We start from the raw sequence: 20574 nt of genomic DNA on the forward strand, positions 1-20574 counted from the left end.
GAAGATCGTCGTAGCCGTCGGTACGCGGCTTCGATGTCCTGGAGTCTCTGACAGGCACCGGGGACAAGAATATAAGAGCGGTTCGAGTCTGGGTGTTCTTATTCTGACTTTAATTCACTTAGATGGTTTAAACGCGAAGTTTATTGTATCTAAGGAGTGCAGAATTTTATACTTGCTTCCTTTTCAATAAATACATAAGTTCACTATGGGAATTGTCCAGTGTAGAATCAGGCGGTCTACACTCAGTCCCTGATTATCAAGCGGTCTACACGCAATCCTTGATTGTCTACTAGACGCAAGGCGGCCTTTCACTCTATTCCTTGCTAGGTGCAATTCGTAATAATTACTTATAAACGCGTAGTCGAAGGTTCGCGCGTGAATTTATTGGGCTTATGCACTTACTTCCAAAGTTCGTCACTATGATCCGACCGTTTAATACGCGCGCCGCGTTCGTTGGTTTAAACCGGAACCTGGCAGGATCGCCAAATTTGTCATGTGAAAATTACGCAACGATTATATATATTCATACGTTTATTCAAAATAGAGAATTACGTTATCATTGATAACAACAATAATAAGTGCGGGCGTTAACGCTATATTAAATTTATTTATAAGCAAAATTAGGCGTGCGTTACGCCGGGAAGCAGTATTGAGACTGACTACCCGGCCTCTCGCCGGGCTCAGCGACAGTGCATATAAAGTGCATATAATCCCGTAAGTGGAGCACTGGTGCCGATAAGAAAGACAAGCGCACAAGGCGGGCTATGCTGCACGATGAATTTCGCACTCATTCAAATGATCCCCGGCATGTTCCTACGAGAGGATATAGAACTGTTACATTTTATGACAAATGTTCCAGCTCTATCACACAATATTTTTTACCCTCTTCGCCTCGTACACTCAGTTCTACGTATAAATCACCAGAGTAATTGTTTTTCACCGCGACCTCAATATCCGCTCCGTGACGCGGCAGGATGATAGTCTCCTCCGCTGCCCTCAGAATCAACTTGCGTGGTGATAAGTGTTCTATTTCCGGCAGTGTGGCCAGCGACGCGTCGAATAGCCGCAGATTACCGTCTCTCTGGACGGCAGAGATACCAGGTAAACCCAGAAAGGGCTGTCCCACGATAAGCGTAACCCCCTCAATCTCATCTGAGACGACGAGTACATCAACTCGCTCCTCCACCAGGTTAATCTTCATATTCGTCTTGGTAATGCCATACGGGCGAACCTCCCCGCCACCGTACGCTCGAAGGATCACATCCGTCTGTTGCAGGTGTAGTTGCATCTTGTCCGCTTCACTCTTTTTCAGAGTGCCGACATTCACTCCCACCATCGACGTACGCTCGTAAAAAGGTATCATTAAGGATCGCGTCGTGCAGCCGTATATCCCCACCCTTTTGTCCAACACCGATACTCCGCACATTTTTCACAGTTTCCTTTTCTTTCATTTTCGGACACTGCCGTGACATATGCCCCACCTCGTTACAGCGAAAACACCGCATAGTTACCAGATTTTCCGAAGGACCTCCTGACGATCCACTTGGTTCTCGTTTTTCCCTTTGGTTGTATCGCGGGACCCCTTTGAGCTTCCACTTGTTATGACCTCCGAGTCTTGCCGTCCACGGTCATTATCCCTTCTACCAGCGTATATGTCGACAAACTTCTCTGTCGAAGTATCTGTTTTGCTCAGGAAGATACGTAGTGCCTCGGGTGTTCCAAAATCGTTTTGCTTGATGGTATTTTTCAAAGACTGATCGGAGATTCTCTGCGAAATACAATTTGCCGCGTCTTTGCCCTCGAACCCACATGCTCTTACGAGCGCTGCTTTCTCGAAGAATACGGTTGTCAATACGTCGTACCACGTTTTCGCCACGCGTCGTAGATTTTTCAGCGCGAAAATGCTGACAGCGATGTCATCCCAATCGTGGATTTTCTTTCATTCTTCTACCTTTTGAATCCAGACCTCGATCGTCTGTGTGGTGCTGTAGGGAGGTCAGTAAACGGATGACGCCAGAGATTGTGGTTGATAGTCATATGGCATTAACAAACTGTTTATTATGAGAGAAATCGAGTTACAAGAATTGGATGGTATAATAGAAATGCGAAAGCAGGGAAAAAGATGAAGCTAGTTAGTAGATGTGTATGCTCGAAGAGCACGGCGAAGACTGGTTACAGATGAGCAAAAAGTGCAGGCTCGCCCCCGAGTCAGGGCCAAGGGTCGCGTCGCGCCATAAATGCCACATGTAAGGAAATTCCCGGCGCGGTCAAATCCTTGGCTCTCGGCTAGCGCGGCGAGGCCTGGACACTCGAAAGTTACCCAATAAACACACAGTGGTTGAAATGATATATAATAAACGTGTCAAGACACGTTGAGAGAACGTTGAAACGGCCCTATACAAGTTTATTCTACCCAGAATACACGTGTTAAATACTATGTATTTTCAGGTACGATGTCCGCCTGGTATACGGAATTCTTGTAGTTCATGAAATTTGTACAATTCGCGTGAATTATACGCCTATTCCACGTCTAATGACAGGTATATTTTTTATCTTAAATACGTGTATTTCGCGTAACTCACTATTTTTTACCCAAATGTGAATTGTGGTTTTTAGCCTGTATAATACGGGCAATAAACGTATAATCAATTTTCCGTTGCCGTCAGCAATCGATCTTACAGTGATATGAACTCGAAACAGCTTTGAACAACATAAATAAGAAAATGTATTCATATGATCTCATTAAAAGTGGAATTGCGCATTGCTTCCCTCAATATGCTGAAATACTTATGCTTATTGGGAGGAATTAACGAGAGACAGCAATTACAATACTTAATCTTCTTTATTTATATGGAGTATGGACGTACATTCTTCGGTCTTTTATATCATCGTTATAATAACGCTCTTACTTTAAATAAAATTCCTTAAAATACTAATTATACGTAAACCTTATTAATTTGAACTTGTATTATAAAGTTGAATATCTGCTACTTTGGTTTCCTCTGTTCCTTAGGTTGATGACATATTTATTTTTTGGACGATTATATAAGTCAAATACTTCTTTCAAGTAACAAGCTAAAATCTCGAAAACAGTAACTTAACATTCAATATAATAATCGCATTTTTTGGCTGATAAACACACTTAAAACACTAATTATACGTAAAACTTATTGATTTGAACTTGTATTATAAAGGCGAACATCTACTACTTTGATTTCCTCTGTTCCTTAGGTTAATGACATGATATCAATTTTTTGGACGGTTATATAAGTCAAATACTTCTTTCAAGTAACAAACTAAAACCTCGAAAACAATAATTCAACATCAAATATAATAATTGCATCTTTTGCCTGATAAACACACTTAAAACACTAATTAAACGTAAAACTTATTGATTTGAACTTGTATTATAAAGGCGAACATCTACTACTTTGGTTTCCTCTGTTCCTTAGGTTGATGACATGATATTAATTTTTTTGGAAGGTTATATAAGTCAAATACTTCTATCAAGAAACAAACTAAAATCTCGAAAACAATAACTCGACATCAAATATAATAATCGCATCTCTTGGCTGATAAACGCACACTATCGTAGTCTCACAAATGTATGATCAACGACATTCCTTAAAACACTAATTATACGTAAAACTTATAAATTTGAACTTGTATTTCAAAGTCGATCATTATATTAGGATTTGCGCAGATCCCGTCTTCGCTTCGACTGCTTCAACCAATCTTTAATCGCGTCTTCTATAGCTCTGTCTGTAGCTCCTTCTTTTATCTTGAAGACCAAACGAATTGCTTCTGAAATTGATAAAATATGCGTAAGCGCATTATGAACATCCGTATTCACTTTTTAAGCAAATGATAGTTTTTTAATTCAACACTTTGTAAAATTAGAATGTTGAGTGATACACAGATCAAAGTCTGTGTTTGGAATTGTACTGAAAGATTTCTAATTATTTGAGGATGAAAACAAGCGGTTCAAAAAACTGGATAAGAAATTGCTGTAAACGAGCGTCACTGGCACGAAAAATTTACCCTTTCTATACCGAAAAGCAAGGTCTACCAGAATAATATTACGAAGGAATTTACGACAATATCTGGACAGATATCGTTTTGGTTTTTATGGAGTGGATCTAATTGTCTATAAACATGACAAATGTGGTTCGAGATTATATTTTTGTCTGTCTTACAAAATGTTGACATCTCATTGACGAAAGGCTATTCAAATAACACAGCCACACAAAAAAAAGGTGTAGAACTTTTTTGGAGACCATTGTATCCCTATGTATTTTGAGGTGCTGAATCCGAATTTGAGGTCAAAATAGCATCTTATCCGATTCAGTTTGGAGATAACATTGAAAAACCTATTTTTCGAGTATATGATGGAAAAACATGATGTTATTATGGATTTCAAGCCACTGAATTCGATAATAAGGTCAGATCAGTTATATTACTATCGTTGTTCCATTACCTTAATATACGATTGGGTTGGCACTACAAGTATTGACAGCCAACCACGTGCTGAAAGTATTTTGACCTCAAATTCGGATTGAGCGCCTCAAAATACATAGGAAGAGAATGGTCTCTAAAAAAGTTCTACACTTTTTTTTTGTGTGGCTGTGTAATCGTATGTACGAGCACTTCTTATTCATACTATTGGTTGAGGGAAGACCCTAGGGAATCTTGGATGAAAATCAGCTGTTGCAGCACTAAATGACTATAAAAGGCGAGATCCTAAATGACATACCTTAATATTTGAGTAGTGTCAGTAGCATGTGAGAGAAAAAAAATTCAAACCCCTGCGCTCAAAGTTGAAAATGTTTCTCTTGTCACATAGTAGCATGATATGAAAATAATGTTATCCGTTCTAGGATTATTCATGGTCATGGAAAGCATAAAAGACCGATTTTTGATTCTCTATATGGTCTTCTATTTCAAGTACTCTTCCTTCTATCGTCATATCAGATAAAAAGTGAATTTATATGGGTTAATTTAGGAGCCTGCTCTGTAATTTTTTTCACATAATCCATTTCGTATAGAATATGAACTAGATTACAAGAATAGTCTTCTCACCCAAAATGCATGTGACTGTATTTTTTTTTGTAGAAGGGTTCCTTCTCGTTGTGTCCAAGCCAGTTATATTCCATTCCAACTTTATCCGCAATGAGGAAGCGCATCATATTCATAGCTGCCTTTCTTGGATTCAAGCCACCCAATGCAGCAAGTCTCTTTATCTGTATGAGCATTTATTAGTTACACTGGTTGATGAATGAGGAATACGTGAGTATTTAGTTACTTCTTTGAACGGCCTTATATGTTAATGAAAAAAATGTATTGAATAGTCTCGAATTTACACTGGACAACATTTTTCGTGGAAAATTCAAATTATAAAAGCACAAAGCTTTGGCAACAATGCAAGAATATTGAGATTCATGTACTACTGATAATTTAACTAACGTCCTAAGGAAACAAAGGTAAAGGGGAGAGCGGGGCAAAGGGGGCTCCTCAGAAAAAAAAATTGTGCTAAAATTTTAGGTTTTTTTTCAATTAATAATCTTTTCGAATGTTACGGGGTAGATTGCGTAGGCTCCGATGAGTGGTAATCGGAGCTTACTCCACGCCCATCCGAGGTGTTATTTGGCTATTGTAGGGTCCGTTCACGTCGACTATGCACTCGCGTGCTACTACTCCCAATGCAGGAAGGGAATGGAATAGAAAGGGATCGGTATTAAGGGAAGGTAAACGATTTAAAGTATATGATTGTTTATTAGTGGTCAATGCAACGGAGTCGGTCAAGGGAAAAAGGGTATGGTCTTGGTTTGGAGGGATAGGTGTCTTGCTTGAGTGCTGGGATGGATCTGCCTGCTTCTGCCGGATGTAGCAGGCAAGCTAGCCGCGAGTTACAGGAGAACCTGCTGACTCGCTAACGATAAGGGTAGACTACAGAGCGTAAGGTAACTAAGAGCGTGGAAAAGGAATATGAAGTCTGGAGGACGTAACACGCCCCCCCTTGGGGAAGAACATTCGGTGAGGGTACGAAATAGAATGTTCGGAAGGAAGCGGAAGGCCATGAAACGTAGTGACTCACTTACAGAATATTACAAAGAAAGGTCTTAAAATCTAGCGCCTAGATGTTAGTGCGCGTTTAAGTGGGTTAGTGTACATTTGAATAAAAAAAAAATTTTATAAATGACATCTTATCGTACTGAATCACTTACGGAATATTACAAAGAAGGGTCTTAAAATATAGCGCCTAGATATTAGTGCGCGTTTAAGTGGGTTAGTGTACATTTGAATAAAAAAAATTTAGTCAGCAGGTTCTCCTGTAACTCGCGGCTAGCTTGCCTGCTACATCCGGCAGAAGCAGGCAGATCCATCCCAGCACTCAAGCAAGACACCTATCCCTCCAAACCAAGACCATACCCTTTTTCCCTTGACCGACTCCGTTGCATTGACCACTAATAAACAATCATATACTTTAAATCGTTTACCTTCCCTTAATACCGATCCCTTTCTATTCCATTCCCTTCCTGCATTGGGAGTAGTAGCACGCGAGTGCATAGTCGACGTGAACGGACCCTACAATAGCCAAATAACACCTTGGCTGGGCGTGGAGTAAGCTCCGATTACCGCTCATCGGAGCCTACGCAATCTACCCCGTAACATTTTGGTGGCAGCGGTTTTGCCCGTCGACCTATCCGTCAGTGCAGTGCTGCATGTTTGCTACGAAAGTGTTCAGTGCTCAAAATTTCTAACGCCGTATCAATCAGTGATAGCCGCGTTACGAACGAACTCCGGCCCACGAGGTACTGTGACAGGCACGCAGAACCTATTCAACTCGCCACGGACACAGGCTCTGCAAACAGTCCCCAATTTCAATAACTCCGTCACATTTTGGTACTATTGAAATTCATCGATACGTACGACGTCGAATAACTGTGTAGCGAGTGGAAATTCAGTGCGATAGCCAAGTTAAGCCGCACACCGCATCTGAACACATCACCCTTCTAACCGACAAATATTGAATGGACCCTTCCCGCTCATTCGGACTCCTGCAACCCTGTTAAGACGAGAACCTGGACCCGAAAGTGACATCGCCCTAAGACCTGGATTACCACACTTATTTATCAACACGCCACGGAGCACCTCATCTATACCCTCCTCGTGCCGACGTATGACGTGTATCGCCTCTTCAAGTTTCACCTGCGTCCAGCTGCCTAGAACCATGCTGTACTCTGTTTTTGCGTTTACCTTCGCCCTGTAAGTCTATTCTAAGTCTTAGTATTAAGTTGATATTTTTATTCCTGTACTTGCAATACTCTGCTTCAATCAACATGGCACCAACTAACGAAACCGGTTCAAATTTTTGGTCAGTAAAGGATGTCTTGCCGACAATCTCCCCTTTCGACGGCCACAACATGCCCTTTGACTCATTTGTAGAACAATTACGTCACGTAGAGACTCTCATAAAAGCTTCGGATAAAATGACTTTCGCCAAATTTGCGCAATCAAAGGTTACAGGCCCCGCATCTCAATATTTAATAGGCATTAACTGTAATGACGTCGAGGACCTCATAACTGCCCTTAGCCGAGCATACCGCCCGGATATCCCCATACGCCAGTTATCCGCTCAATTAGATAGAATTACACAACAACCATATGAGCGCATCATAGATTACTCGTGCAGAATAAGAGCAATATCAAAAGAAATAAGCACAGCGATCATAGCCAAACACCCACCAGACTTAGCAACGCTTCTACTGAACGATCTAAAGAAGGATACCTCTAGATCGTTTATTAGAGGGCTTCGGCCAGAATTGGAGTGGAGAATCGCTACTATCAGACCATTACCAACCTTCGAAACTGCCGTCAGCATCGCCGAAGGTGAAGAAGCCGAGCTAATTAACCGTCAGATGCAATTCTCTACACATTATTTTACCCCCTCTACACCCATGTGTCTGCCGTTACCCCCCCATACTGCTCCTCCGTCTCAGGTGCCCACCGCGGCCTCCTCTATCCCCCCCCCTGATGTCATTGCCCACATGTGGTTACGTTTATCAACCAGCGCCTCGTACCGAACCCGGAACCTACGCCCAAGCGCTCCATCCGAACAACAGTTCTGCTGACCACGTTAATGCTCTGCCCAGCACTTGTCAATTTTGTAACCACCAGGGTCACTCCATCACGGAATGTCACCGTTTGCAAAGTGAAAGATATTGTACCAAATGTCGCAGAATGGGCCACTTCCACAATGAATGCAACGTAAACCAAGAACTGCACTGCGACAATTGTAATCGCAGAGGCCACACAGTAGACCGATGTAGATCCTTTCCGCGTAATAACCAAGGCAATGCAGGCTCAAATAAACATTTAAACGGGAACATCGCCCGCGGCGAGAACGCGCCCGCGAGCAATGCAAACAACTAGCGTTCCGATCTTCAAGTCATATCCTCATAACAGCTTCAGCTGACCCTCCACCAATTTCGATCGACACCCCCGAGCTAATAAAAATATCTACACTTATTATTGACACCAGTGCAGACGTCAACTTGGTCAAAGAAAGTTCCGTTAGGCCCCTCGTACGACGAACAACCGACGAACGTTTGACGCTGACTGGTATAACAGACAAAAAGACGCAAACTATCGCAAAAACGGAAATACGATTTAATAATAAATCCCATACCTTTCACTTGGTCCCTGACTCGTTTCCGATTCCGCACGATGGCATCTTAGGCCAGCCCTTCTTACGAAAAGAGAAAGCAACTATTTCTTTCAACTCAAACTCGGTGATGCTTGGATCCTCATTGCCAGTCCACTTTAGTAAATTCGATGAACCCTCGTCCGCGCCCGAAAAAACGCGCGTCATTACAATACAGGCCCGTACCGTGAAAGCCATCCCACTAATAGTTGCGAACTCAGACACTAAAGTAGGTTACCTTAAACGCATCGATTTAGGCAACAATGTTCTATGTGGTGAAGCGTTAGTTGAAAACCAGAACGGCATCGCTTACTCGTACGCGTTCAATTGTAACGAATCTGCCGTAGAGATAAGACCCCCAACAGTAACCCTAGACGAGTTCGACGAGCCACTGAGTACAGTCATGCCCAACGCTACGCCCACTGCATCGAGTAACCACCACAGCGATGCCCGCGCCGAAACCCTCGTTTCGCACCCAGGCCCTCTCCATAGCAACTCATTAATTGTTTCTGCCGCCAAGCGTACATCGCGACCGACTAATAATCCCACCGCTGCCACCAAAATGTTACGGGGTAGATTGCGTAGGCTCCGATGAGCGGTAATCGGAGCTTACTCCACGCCCAGCCAAGGTGTTATTTGGCTATTGTAGGGTCCGTTTACGTCGACTATGCACTCGCGTGCTACTACTCCCGATGCAGGAAGGGAATGGAATAGAAAGGGATCGGTATTAAGGGAAGGTAAACGATTTAAAGTATATGATTGTTTATTAGTGGTCAATGCAACGGAGTCGGTCAAGGGAAAAAGGGTATGGTCTTGGTTTAGAGGGATAGGTGTCTTGCTTGAGTGCTGGGATGGATCTGCCTGCTTCTGCCGGATGTAGCAGGCAAGCTAGCCGCGAGTTACAGGAGAACCTGCTGACTCGCGAACGATAAGGGTAGACTACAGAGCGTAAGGTAACTAAGAGCGTGGGAAAGGAATATGAAGTCTGGAGGACGTGACAATATTTTGAATCGAAAAAAGAAATATAAAATTTTCGGATTTTTTTTTTTTTTTTCTTTGCCGACGTGCCCCTTCTGCCCCGCTGCTCTCTTTGTTCTGCTCTCCCCTACAAGAACAAAATCACCTTATGACAAAAATCAATAATATATTTGATTGGTGCCAATGACCAGTTTATTTTCTCAATGACGAAGTATGACTTTTACGGGATTCTTTTTGGTATGAAAGTTAGAAAAAACCACGGGTTTATTATGAGGTCCGTAGAAAAAAAAGTGCGATCGTAACATATGTACATTGAGAATGTGCAAATGCAGTAACTGAATCTCTGAAGGTGAAGGTGTGATCAAATTCTTACTTACGAGGTACAAACGATGAGTCTCTCTACTTCCTAAACGCCGATCGTATTTCTTGAATTCGTGGACAGTTTCAAAAGGAAATATCGGTGTATCAGCTGGCTTTTCTGCTACTTCGAATGCTTTTAACTGTCCTCTTGATATTTCACCGAGTAGGATCTGATTTTGCTCGCACATGGATCCAACATTCTTTAATATGTTTAAAAGTTGCTGCTGGAATGACATCGGTGGGTCCATACGAATGCCAGACGTAACGTTCGTTCCTCCACTCAACACACCTCGGGAAGTGCTACGAAAAGCAGACATTTCAGCGGCCTGAACTGGTGTTGAGGTTAGCAATCTCATCGAACCATGGCCGACCGATATGTCATCTGACATGTGTTCTGACATAGCATTAGGCGTATTGTGTATCTTTTGAGAATCGGGGCTTCGAGAAATACTGCGTATGGGGCTTCGAGAAATGCTGCGTGTGGGGCTTCGATGAATGCTAGGTTCATGAGATTCATTGTCAGAAGTGCTAGGCATCGGGCTTCGAAGGGTACTAGGTTTGCCAGACCTAGAAGCACTTGATTTAGAGCTTTGAGAAGTACTGGGTGTCGGGCTTCGAGAGGTACTAGGTTTGCGAGACTTAGAAGTGCTTGATTTAGAGCTCCGAGAAGTGCGTATGTGGCTTTCAGAAGTACTGGATTCGAGATCCTCAGAAGTGCTAGGTACAGAGCTTCGAGAGGTACTGGGCTCGCAGGAGTTAGACGTGCACGCCTTAGGGCTTCGAGAAATGCTGGAAGTTTCGTACCTGTCATGCTTCTTAGCTTTTTTTGTAGATTTTTTAGATTTGTGTTTATGTTTTCCATGCCTGCGCTTTTTTTTATTATTCTCATTTCTTGAAAACGTTTCATCTTCGCATCCAGTAACGTCTGCATGATCTGCATTGCCTCCGCTATCAGATGTCCCATGCGCAATAAAGTTAACATTTTTCTCCGTTGCTTTTTTGTAATCATCTAGGAAAATATAAGGGAAATTATAGTATTTCCTATATTTGTAATTAATGGATGAGGGGGTTATAGATTTTCTTTTCGGTTTTTGTTTAGCACTTACATATTTTGGCTCAACAAAAAAACCATGTTTTAACGTTTGAAAATCCTCAACACCTCCTGGTGTTTTTGTGATTAAAATGTTTCGGGTGCACAAGAAGTAGTCGAAAATGGTTCGATCATGGGGTGGGTGTCAAAATAATCAGGATAAAAAACAACATTTTTTGAGAATTTTTTAAGAATTTTTTGAGGATTTTCAAACGTTGAAACATGGTTTTTTTGCTGAGTCAAAATGTTTAAGGTGTTAAAAAAAATATAAAGAAAAATCGGCCCATCATAGTGTTACGTCCTCCAGACTCCATATTCCTTTCCCACGCTCTTAGTTACCTTACGCTCTGTAGTCTACCCTTATCGTTCGCGAGTCAGCAGGTTCTCCTGTAACTTGCGGCTAGCTTGCCTGCTACATCCGGCAAAACCAGGCAGATCCATCCCAGCGCTCAAGCAAGACACCTATCCCTCTAAACCAAGACCATACCCTTTTTTCCCTTCACCGACTCCGTTGCATTGACCACTAATAAACAACCATATACTACAAATCGTTTACCTTCCCTTAATACCGATCCCTTTCTATTCCATTCACTTCCTGCATTGGGAGTAGTAGCACGCAAGTGCATAGTCGACGTGAACGGACCCTACAATAGCCAAATAACACCTTGGCTGGGCGTGGAGTAAGCTCCGATTACCGCTCATCGGAGCCTACGCAATCTACCCCGTAACAATAGGACAGGTGTTAAAATGATCGGAATGAAAAATTAGATTTTTGAGAATTTCTTGACATTTTTTTAAAAAATCCAATTTTTAGTTGGGTTTGAATAATCATACAAACTAACGGTCGGAGAAAAACTAACCGAAAAAATTCAGGAGTTCTTTTATAAGATCGGAAAATCGTATAAAAAATCGTGAAGCGAATCAAAAATGGTGAGGGAAAATCATTGGTCGAGTTAACATGGAATGCCCCATAGATAGGTATATTGTATACACATATAGAATATATGTGAAATAGATTGTATACATATACACAATACATGAAGTATAAATTACATAGAATAATAATCATATTGCAAATTTATATCACCTCCTGTAAATACGATCCTGTTTACGTCATATGTTGGCCAATTTTGATCGTATGGTGCGCATGATTCAACGAGACTGACGAAAGCAGCTTCAGTTTTGGTTTTAGGCCAAAAACAGGTCTTATTTTTGTTAGTCAACCAGATAGTTGGTACTACAGCGCATTCTTTCTTCCGCCCTTTCAAAAACTCAACCACAGCGTACATGGCTACAACAGTATAGTGATATCTACGTTACATTTCTCCAACTCATATTTCGCAATATAAACGTTATTCCACTTTCATTCTTAGTGAAAATACATGTATGTATATAATTAGTAGGTAAGGTTATCTTGAACGTGTGTCTCAATAGTAGAATAAAACTATTGGGTTTGCGGTAATTATATTTATTAAAAAATATATTTGTGTGTATGTAAATAAAAATAATAATATACCAACGAAAGTATGAAAGTGGACTTCTAGACTACTGTACTGTTAGTGATGTAGGATGCTTATTTTCAGTGTTACAACGCTAAACATTATCGCTCTGATGCAAGATTGGAAAGATTGCAAAGCCATCTTTGAATGGGAATCGTAAGCATTTATACGAGACTTCATCTAAAAAAAAGGTACAGGAGTGATGAAACTTTTTTACAAAATATATTCCCATTTCGGAAGATGGGATAGGTTTTCGATAGAGATTATACACATACTTGTATGGTTTTCCTATAATCTTATACTGGCCGTTGATGAAAGATATTGTGTGGATCTCGTAAATTTTTCGTCCTACTGCCACAACATTATTTGGACTCTTCGCAGATAATTTAAATTTATCAGTTGTCAAAGATTCGCATTGGAAAGATGTGTCTGTTTTTTTCGTTACTCGATGTGGTTTATAATCATCTACACAGTGCACTACGTCACTTTGCTGGATATTTAAACAATTGATTTCAGCAAGCCTGTTAGCAACTTGCTGGAGAGGAAGTCGTTTCGCACGTACAAATCGTCTTAAGGTACTCATGTAATTCCCAAACGGAAAGCTACTTAAAATCGTCCAATGGTCCATATAATCTTACATCCGCGGATAAGTGTCGCAAAGAATGTACGTTATATACGACGAAATCCGGTCCATATATCGACGCACATTGTGATACAAACTGTTCTAGTAAATCCTCGGCTACGCGGAGATATACTGCGAGTAACGTTCTACTTGATAAAATGGTAATAGCGACGTGTAATAACAGAAAGTGCTGATATTTATCGTGGCTCAAGATATTAAACATCACAATTGGTCCGTAATACAATAAAAACATTCTAAATTCGGTTGCTTTCCACCGTTTGATTTCAGACATCGACCGAGGTTTTCGCGGAAATTCGTACGTCATGTTTGGTCTAATTACACATTGTATTTTGTTATTTATAATACGTAACAGTTTTTGCGAAATTTTAGATTTTCTACGCTCTTTTCGTCCTTCAATCCAATATAATACAAGCAATCTTCTCATCACACCCAGGAAAATTAGATGCAAAGGATCGAGTGGAAATCGCGAAACGAGTTTGATATTTATTTTAAGCAATGGAGACTTTCCCCGTATGTGTTTATTGGTAGTAGTGTCTTCGTCTGTGAAATCACTATCTTTTCGATTTCGCGCAATATCATTTCTTGGATAATATAATTTATGGTTCGCGGAATGTGCCTTACAAAAACATTTTTCACATCCGAAAGAACTCGTATGTCCACATACAATTTTTAACATTGCTCGAGCGGGAGCATCGCAAATAAAACAACGTATTTCAATTTGGAAAAGCTTATTTTTGTACTCGATTCCGTTTTGTACTAGAAATTGCAATTCTGTTATGAATTTTTTCAAATAGACATGTAATGGCTTCGGCTTCTCAGTTCCGCTGAATAACGCAACCACAAACGGAGTTTGATCTTTCAATGAAAGACTCCGACATAGCACAGGCCACAACAATTCTGAACTACTTTTGAACAGGGGCAATCCATCAACATTGAAATCCAATTTTAACACGTTCGAGTCATGTGAAACCCTTCCACGTTTTAATTTTTCGTGTAATCCTTTTTGTAAACCAAAATAATATAGGTGGCCGTTATCCATTGGAATAACTTCTACTTGTCTTGGGGTAGACAATAAAGTTCTTGCATCCTTTGGCAAGTCAGGTATTCGCGTTTGTAACACTTCTAAAAGTTGACTAAGCGCACTGTGTGTAATGTTATTATCGCACGCCCATTTTCGCAAATCTAATTTCATATCTAATATTTCTGTAGATGCCCTGGTGTGATCAGAAACATCATCACTACTATCGGTATCGCTACTAGATTTCTGAATATGCGCTACTGATCAGACTTCACGGTGATAATTATCGTAATTATTAGTGTTATCGAGAAGCTCATTCGTGAAGTTATTTTCTCTCTCACAAGATCCATCGTTCGGCACAAAAGTACATTGGGATATTGGGAATGAGACAGACGTAGATTGTGAAAAGTCATTAAAAATATCCGTGAACGGCAAATCTTCTTGTATAACTTGCAAGATTTCATTTACGGTAAGTTTCCTTTTGCGGCGTTCATGTCGTTTACTAAACGACTTCCGTTCTAGGGACTTTTCCATTGCAATTAGTATGAACCTAAAACGGACTTTTTAATTAGAATACTTTGCTTAGTACATCATTACAGTACAGTGTTTGAATACTACTAGTTAAAATCGAGCCTTGAGATTGCGGGTCAGAATGTCGGGATGCCAGAAGCTAGAATAGAATCATTAAATACACAAATTAAACGGTTAAATTTCAATTACGCGGTACTATTAAATTGTATCTAATAAAGAACCAGTGTACAACGCGCCCAAACCAGATTATTATACCGACATGAGCATTACATTTTTCGAATTATGTGCCTAAATCTATGTACAAGAAGATTTTCGACGTAAAAGTAGGGCGTAATAACGAAAGAAAATAGTATATTGTGCACATAGAGAACAAAGGACGATTTCGCTCCCGAACGAAATCTCCATGCGATCGTGTAGTGGTGCACACGATATTTTTCCCCACAAATGAACGGGAGGACCGATTTCCCTACCTGCGGGGGAGCACATAGAGTTTTGCCGACTGGCACCCACCTTAGAGCATAAGGCACCTACCGAACGAGTATGCTTAAATGGGCGTGCCGGGAGAAAAGACTTTCCGAGAGAAAAAACTTTCAGGGAGAAAAGACTCGCCGGGAAAAAAACTCACCAAGAAGCAAAACTCTAGTTTCGTGTCAAATCTAGTTTCCTCATAGTTTGAAACAATTCCATACAATGACAAATTAATTTATAAACAAATAATTAACCAAGAATAGAATTATAGTACGTGTTCTCGGATAGATGTAAGGAAACGTTTTGAAAACGAATATTTCACGTATAATACAACAGTTATTATACGTGCATCTCGCATATACAATAATTATTACACGTATATTATACGTTTATTATACGTATGTACTTCTTCCACAACTATATTTCGCAGATAATTTGTCCGTATGCTATTTTACATAGCATCGAATTAATATCATCGTAAGAGTAGATAAATGGTACCACAAAGGCAAAATTCATTCTGATAAACAAACATAACCGAACAATCAGATAATTTCGTTTTTTGTAGCATCGAGAATCTACAATACATTACACAAACTCTCACGGTGTACAATCCTTTGTATTAACAATAATGAAAATTCCTTACCTTTCGTCTATGTTGCCTTCTGGTACTTGTTTTTTTGTGTATATACACACACACAATAATGCACAAGCTTGCAAGCGTAACGTGCAGTGCCCAACTCGGTCCGGGGATAAATGTTGGCTCGCAGGTCGCAAGAAGCCTGCAGGAGCCGAACACAAGCGGACAAAGCCGAGGGGTCTCGAATTCGCACGCTACCACTACGCCGGGGTCGCCGGAGAGTCCCGTCGTGTTCTTACTTCCCTACTTCCTCCTGTTTCACCCCTCGCGATTCTAACGAGCTATCTCTCTTTCCCCATTTGCGCGCTTGCTAGCTGGCTCGTACCCGCTGCGCTGGCGAGACTTGAGTTTAGAGCGATGACACACACAGCGGTTTGTGCTGACTCGGCGGCCGATTCGGCTGCCGCTTGACAATGACATTTAGTCATCGAACTGACGATTTTACTTACCTAATTTTATTTCATTCTAACGGATCTGTACGAACGTACATTAACAATAATAATAAACATATATTTGTTATAATTCAAGGAGAACTAACCAAAAGAAATTAGACAAAAAAAAAAATAAATGAAGCAATTGTATATTTTGCTAATTACTCTGTTTTATTGATATTTAAAAGAACTCGTCAGCAATGAATATTCGAATTGGTCACAAAGTTATTTCAGGCACACAAATGATTCGTTCTCACGCACACGTTTTAAAATACGCCAGTATTTCATTTCACAATGGTGATATTGCTGAATTGAATAGCTAATTAATAGTTTTGATTTTAGGAGCAGGAAGTCAAGTTTATGTTATGTAAAGAGCGAAGTTAAGTTAATTAAAGATGAAAAAGTACCAAATAATATAATACGAGAAATAACTTATCCATTTAATTAAGATTCGGCAACAGCCATCGTAGAGTGAACATTTCGTAGTCAAGATGATGTTGAGATGGCGATGTGAAGAGATGTTGATCCGGATTAATTGGATTCCGTAGAGCCTCGTGGAGGACGTTGAAAAAGTTTGCTGATCTTCGATGATACGATGTTTTGTAGTCGACTGCGTGACTTTTGATGATAATAGAGCAATAACGTTGATTATTAAAACCCTTTTAGTGCCGGGCGAAATGGAGGTGCCTATGCGAGAAAAACCGGCCGAATTTCACAGTTTTACAAGGGTTCGGGAAAATGCTTATAAAAACCAAACGAGAAACGATATTTACATGATTCAAAAAGCTGCGTATTATCGATGAAATACAGAACGAAACAATGACACTAGTTTTTTTGTACTCATTTGAGAATTATAGAAAAAACAAAGGTATATATGAAGTAAAAGTTGAGTTCTCTCGTACAAAACGTGTTTGCACATACAAACAGCCATCTTTTCACCACAATTTTATATGGGTCAATTATAATGAAGCATATACTTTGTATTTCCAATATATTTTGTAACAAGATAAACAATATTACATAACAAAAATAAAACATAACTTGAAGGTACACGGTAGGCGCCAGGCGGATTATCTCTTTCGAAATATGTAATTGTTATCGGTAATATAACATTGCTGAAACAAAATTATGTTGTCATAAATATTTATATATATATATTGCAAATGTGTAAAATTTTGTTATTGCAACTCACACAAATAATTTATTTAGCATTCGTGGCTACTAATGCACACTCCATGCAATCCTTTGTTGCACTTATTGCAAACTGTGCGTGATTTTCTCTTTGGGCCACCATCCTTTTTGCTGCACACCACGCAAACCCTTTCCAGTTTTCCAGGCAGTTTCCGTACACCTATGCGGGGCACATTTGTTGAAGTTTCCGCTAATGGTGTGTCGTGTGCTATCCTCTTTAGTGCCAACCATTCAGTGGTTATCGACTGGATAACATCAGTAATGAATTCCAGTCTTGTTTTGGTTTTGCCGTCTGTATTGTGCCGATATAATATGTAGGCATTCAACACCATTCGGGAGAAAATGGAGAAAACTACTTTTTTCCAATATTTGATGGCTCTTCTTTCATCTAAGTATGAATATAGCATCATGTCTGACGTGTCTACGCCTTCCATGTGTTTGTTATATTCAGCTACGATTGCTGGTTTTTCGACCTGTATTTGTGCATTCCTTTTCCTGATTGTAGTCGTTTTGTTCTGAGCCTTCTCAAATGTGGACATCAGTAAAACATTTTTCTTCTGCGACTTTTTTTCCCGGTACGCTAATAGTAAGACTTCATTATTTCGGGCGTACTTAGATGAGCCCTCTTGCAATTTAGTCTTCATAAATGATGGAATATATTTCCTGTTGCTACGGATTGTGCCAGTCAGATATGTCCCTTTTTCAAACAGTGCTCTTGCTAAGGGAATGCTTGTAAAAAAGTTGTCTGCTACCACGTGATAGCCTTTCATAAAATAATTGCCCATATTCAATAATTTATGAATCACGACGTGGCCAAGACCATTCTTCTTTATTTCTTCTTTATCGGTTTGATCCCTAGCTCCTCTATAGCAGAAGAACGATAAGCAGTAATGGGTAACTGCATCAGTCAACATCCAAAACTTGATACCCCACCTGTGATGCTTTTTATTTGGCAGATATTGAATCAACGACGTTCTACACTTCGTGCCGACTAATGATTCGTCAATACTCAGATGTTGGTTAGGCGAATAATGAAATTTGAACTTATTGTTTGCATGGATAACGACTGGTTGAAATTTCGCTGTAGGGTCATATTCTGGATTATCACGTGCTGGTAATTTTTCATTGTCTACTACGTGGAAAAACCTACAAACTAATTGAAATCTGTTGCGACTGAACATTTGGCCAAACCATGGGATTTGTCTGTGGTTTGTTGACCAATAACTGAAAAGTGTCGGTCTACGTGTTATACCCATTTCCAAGAGCACAGCAATAAAAGCCCTTACTTCTGAAACTGTGGTTGCCTTCCACTCTGTTGTTCTGGATCCTGAGGGAACATTGATTCTATTGAGGAACTGCCTGGCATATCGATTCGTCTCATTTCTCAATAAGCTCAAAAATTCTTCCGTAAAAAAAAGATCAAAATACGCTCTCGGCATGGAATTTCTTGCTGGCATATGTTTAGGCCCAGCAATCTCCATAAATTGTGGGCGAGGATTATATTCGCTGTCGTTGGCCACGGTAACTTCACGGAAATCTCTCAGCTCTTCCTCGGTATCGTTTCCCTCTAATTCTGATTCGCTATCATCGCTCGCTTCACTATCACTGTAGATCCTACGTGGATGCCGACTTCTTGGTGCCACGATTTCTTCCTCGTCACTATGTGCTAGATCCAACTGGTCAACCATTCGGACTATTTCCGCGTCATCCATGACGGGTTTTTTTATAAAACGGTTGATGGTAAAATTTTCCTCAAAAGCAACAATGTTTGACACAAGCGAAAAACAACGGTAATAACACAAAACACGCTTTCAAACTGTAAATGGGACGAAATATACTGTTCACATCAACGATCGTGGAGAAACTAACTGATCCTACGTTTCGCTGCGGCAATGCGATGTTATTTTGTGTTATATAAAACACTGTCGACAAGTACCGATAAGGGTCCAAATCCACAGCGATTTACGCCGCAGATCGAATATCGCCTGAGTGGCGACCATCGGTGTTTATGTTAGACTTCGGTACCTCCAAGCGATAGGAAAAGGTCGTCGTCCACAAAGAGTTAAAACGAAAAACTATTTTTCTTAATTCTCTCATAGTGAAATTAGATCATTTATAACGTATTACAAATTTATTTTGAGATAGAGTTCTCCCGCAATGCGAATAGTAAAGCGCTACGAGGCGCGGGCCGATATATCGGCTCTGGCACTTCTCGCGAGTGTAGCAGGAGCCGATATATCGGCTCCCGGCACTCAAAGGGTTAAAATGTTGATGGATAAGTTGTAACTTAACTTTGGAACTTTGAAGAATTATTTTATGTAATCAGTTGAAATTTATGACATGAACGAGGAATTTGACCAACTGGCCTGGCGTCTTTCCGTAGAGTGTCGTGTTCTTCTTCCTCTTCCGCTCTCTGACCATTCGTCACGTGTCCGGTACTGAGGTGATCATCGTTAGATCTATTTAACTAACTGGTGTCTGGCGCGGGTATTTTACCTCGTATCGTGACATTATGATCCAAGCTCAGATCGCTGTGATAACTAGAAAGCTCTGTAATTTTTTCCCAGCACTGTTTTCTTTTTAATCTATCACTGTAATCTTTTTGGGTCATGTCCCATATAATGCTGAACTATCCTGTACTTCGCTTATTAATTTCTCTACATCGAGTTTCGCCGCTATGACCTGCAACGTTTGTTTCGAAGTCATTTTTGTACTGTGTACTAATTGCGACGCTGCAAACCGACGACTGTTTCTTCGAGTAGACGACGTGTCGAGACGGCTCTTGAGCTGCTAGGCAGTGCCCACATAGCACAAGTACATCCTTAGGATATCTCGTGGGCATCAGACTGGGATATTCTGGATATCCAGGGATCATCCCACGATATCCCACAATATCCCGTGGATGTCCTAGGGATATAAAAATGTCCGATCCCACAATATCTTCAGGATGTCCACGGTGGATAACTCACGACCTCCTGACAATATCTATAGGACGTCATAGGGATATCCTTTTAATGACCTTCC

General features: G+C 40.5%; 1 protein-coding gene across 1 annotated transcript in view; it reads left to right on the top strand.

Moving 5' to 3' along the window:
• The window catches only part of LOC124214342 (uncharacterized), a 474723-nt gene that overhangs the window by 157187 nt on the left and 296962 nt on the right, over positions 1-20574 (top strand). The window lies entirely within an intron of this gene.

This window comes from Neodiprion pinetum, chromosome 3 (genome assembly GCF_021155775.2).
Source record: "Neodiprion pinetum isolate iyNeoPine1 chromosome 3, iyNeoPine1.2, whole genome shotgun sequence".
NCBI classification, from domain to species: Eukaryota; Metazoa; Arthropoda; class Insecta; order Hymenoptera; family Diprionidae; genus Neodiprion; species Neodiprion pinetum.